At 38.6% G+C, this 3,901-nt stretch overlaps 1 long non-coding RNA gene across 1 annotated transcript; it reads left to right on the top strand.

Moving 5' to 3' along the window:
* Nucleotides 1-546: 546 nt before the first annotated feature.
* Nucleotides 547-2,053, top strand: LOC114925165 (uncharacterized). Its single transcript, XR_003813803.2, has 2 exons — nucleotides 547-973; nucleotides 1,743-2,053. It is a non-coding gene; the product is annotated as an uncharacterized lncRNA (long non-coding RNA).
* Nucleotides 2,054-3,901: the final 1,848 nt, after the last annotated feature.

The raw sequence follows: 3,901 nt of genomic DNA on the forward strand, positions 1-3,901 counted from the left end.
CTCTACTAATTATATTAGATATATATTAAAATTAATTATTAAAATTAAATATATATTAGAATATAAACTATATATTAAAAATAAATTAAACTCTACATATATTTATATATAAATATATAATAATTAATTTTAATATACAAATAACATATTTTTATTCTAAAATTGTGATGTATGATTCAATATAGTATTCATTTTGTACAAAAAAAAGCCTTAGGATGATTGATAAGTTGGATCGAATCTGGTCGGTCTTGGTGGTGGTGCAATCGGATTCGGAGAGGGAGGGGCTGACACAAAAAACATTAAAATTAACTCACTGTTGTGTTGATGTTAGGATGTGTTAACAGAATTGACGGCGGGACAAAATTGTTCAATATTTTAAAAATCGAACCGGATTGACCGGTCGGATCGGTTTAACTACAAAATCAGTAAAAAACCGTTGAACCGGACGAGAACCGATCGGTCGGACCGAATCGAAACCCGGCCGGTTTACACAAAAAAAAGGGAAGCTCATTCGTTTCTTTCTCCCTTTCTCCCTTTCTTTCTTTCAGTCAGAGAAATCACCCCAACCCAACCACAAAACCCTAGCACTGTAAGCCTACACCACCGCCACAAGGAGTGGCATACTGCCGCCGTCCGTCGCACTCAAAGTTCGCCATCCGTCATCTAGCTTCCCTCGTGCTCCAAATCTTCAACCCCTGTTCGCTGTCACCGATCGCGGTTGCTTCATCGAGCTCGGCGTCCGTCGTCTTTGTCTGCTCAGCCGCGCTTCCGTCGCCGTTTGTTTGCCGTTCACGTTCGCGTCTTCGTTCGCATTCTTCGCCATTCGCGTTCGCTCGGCGTTCACCGTTCGCGTTCACTCGCTGTTCACCGTTCGAGTTCGCGTTCGTCTGGAAGCCACGTTGCTCTGCTTCAAACTCTGCCACCAACCCGCGCGCTCCACTCAGCCGTCGAACTGCTCTCTTTTGTCCCCACCGTGAGTTCCCTAAACCCGCCACCAGACAATACACTCACACAACACCAATACTCTTCTTCAAACTCTGCAACTTCTGATTTCTATTACAATAAGTAATTATTTGATTTGGTAGTGGTTTGGATTTTTTCATAGACTAAATTAAAGTTACAATAGTTATGTTCTCTTCTCTATCACATTGAAATTAAGCTTTGAATTCTCTTATTTCGTTTTAATTTTACGGCACTCAACATGTTTGATGAAATGCTTTAACCATATTTCTGGTTGGTTTTATAATTTCTAGCTTTTAGAAACTTAGTAAGTTGATTGCATGTGAAATTAGAATAATTGGATCATAGTAATTAGGAAATTTTAGCTGTACAAATAGCATCTTTGCAGAAAACATGTTAGCATGATGATTCCACTTGCATTAGTGTTCTTCTGGTAAATTTTTTAACTGTTATTGTGAACTTGTTAATTTGCTAATGGTTCTTGTGTTCTTCTGTTACTTTTATTTTTTTTGTTTTGTTGTGATTTTCTGTTATTGAATTTGTTAAGTTGATTTGCTAAATTGTTGGGCCGCTGTTGTTTTAATTTGTCAAATTGTTTGGTTGCTGCGACTTAATTTGTTGGATTTTCTATTTAGGTCTTGTTCTTGTTTATTTGCTAAATTGTTGTTGTGTATTTATTGTTTATTTGAGATTATTTACTATGCAGGTTTAGTGTCATCCCTGTTTTGGAATGTTTTATAATGTACTAATGTTTGTTGCTGTTTTGTAATTGCTGGTTGCAGGTTTAGTGTGATTATTGGTTAATGTTTTGGTTTAGTGTTCTCTCTTTTCCAGATTTCCCTTCTCCCTGTATTTCTGCATGTTGCTGAAATCTGAATTGGTAATCAATAAATTTGCCTTTTTGCTGTAACTCGGGACTTTACTAGGATTTGTTAAGTTTGTTGCTGTAACTTGCATTTGTTGCTGAATTTGTTGCTTCCCAGTCACAGAATCAGAACAGAATGCTCAGTCAGTGTTTGATTGATTGGCTTTGCTCACCGATTGTATTTGATGATAAATTTTAAATTGATAACTTTTAAATTTTAAATTTGCACTGCCCATGTTATTGATTCACTGTTCGTTCAGTGCTTTTTTGTTGTTGTTAATCATTGTGATGAGCTTTGTTAAAATTTGCACTGCCTATATTACTGAGTGTTCTTTCAGTGCTTTTTGTTGTTAATCATTGTGGTGAACTTTGTTAAAATTTGCACGGCCTATGTTACTGATTCATGGATGCATCCCTCTCGTCATTATCATTGGCATGAACTCCGAACCAAAGCCCCAACTCTCTGGATAAAATTGTAATGAAAGCTTATGGGGACTTTTTCTTCTACTTAAGGTATGAATTAGAATGATGAGGCCAAGTTGTGAATACACAAGTGTCAACGGACTATAATATATATTGAATTTGTGACATTAGAAGGGTGTAATAATAACAATAATGGAGTCATGTTACTTGAATATTGAGGTTTAACATTTAAACTCTCAGCTTCTTAGCCCTGTTTGATTCTTCATCTCAGGCAATTGAATCGAATCAACCAGGCCTTCTTTTTCTTTTTCTTTTAGTTGATTCTTAATTTTTCTAATATATGTAACTTTCTGAATCAAGTGGATCAGATTATGTAGTTTTCTTGATTTGGGATATTTTCGAAGACGCATTAGAAGAGCTATTTTATTATTATGTTTGCTAATAATAATATTCACATGTTCTGTATGCTTGTGATTGTTTCGGTGTTTACATTTTCTTTCCAAGTCACTTGCTGTGGTTGTTCTCTGAGTTAAGGCTTTGTATGTGTGTGTGTGAGAATGTGATAATGTTGAATGCTGTTGCATCTAATAGGAGTTCTTGGAGTACCCTCATCTTTGGTCCTTTATAATTTATTTATTATTTTATTCTAAAACGGTTTTTTCGGTTGAATTACCGGTTGGACCGGTTAGACCAATAAACCAGTGAACTAGTGACTAAAGCGGTTTGATGACCGGTCCGGTTTTCAGAACCTTGGTTAACTGATTCCTACGGCAAGACAACATTGAGTCATTTTTGAAACGTTAGGGACTTAAATAGGACGATTGAAACGTTAGGGACAAAAACGATACTTTCCTCTTTAGAGATTTATTAGTTTTAGAATCAAAAGTTTTGATCAAGGTTTTGAAAACCGATTCGAACTGATCGGTCAAACCGCAAACCGATAAGAATCACGGTTCAGTCATATGTCAAACTCGCAAAATAGAAAATTGGAGTTGAACTGTTAAACCGGTTGGAAATTGGTTCATCGAACCGAACCGAAATCTAGCCGGTTTTTTTAACTTGACCAAAAACGCTGCCGTTTGGTGACCTGATCCACTAAGCCCCTAACCATTACCAACCCAGCAACCCTAACTCACTACAACGGAGCAGCAGCCCCTCCTATCACCCTCGACCTTGTTGTTCCTTTCAACGCAGCGAGCTCACTCCCTCACTTCCGTTCAGCTGCCGGACTGCTCCTGCCGCCATCGCAAGTTGGAGCTTCGAAGCTCACTCCCTCACTCCTGCTCGTGCAGCTAACGTTTCTGCAGTGGAAGCACAGTCGCCATCGCAAGTTGGAGCTTCGAAGCTCACTCCCTCACTCCTGCTCGTGCAGCTAACGTTTCTGCAGTGGAAGCACAGTCGCCGGGCTCTCCTTCTGCCTCCGTCGCGAAGCTCTGTTCCACCGGTCAGCGCTGCTCCCCGTCTTGCCCAGGATCTGCTCTGCTCTGTTCCATGCGTGTAGCCTCTAGGTATTTTTTTTAAAACAATAATTGTTGAATAATCTGTGAACTTGTTATGGGTTGAATAATTGTTAATTAATCTGTGAAGAGGAGAGGGTGAGAGAGAGGGGGTGAGGATTACGCCAGGAGCATTTTTGGTATTCCAGAAAAAAAG

Source organism: Arachis hypogaea, chromosome 14 (genome assembly GCF_003086295.3).
Source record: "Arachis hypogaea cultivar Tifrunner chromosome 14, arahy.Tifrunner.gnm2.J5K5, whole genome shotgun sequence".
Lineage (NCBI taxonomy): Eukaryota > Viridiplantae > Streptophyta > Magnoliopsida > Fabales > Fabaceae > Arachis > Arachis hypogaea.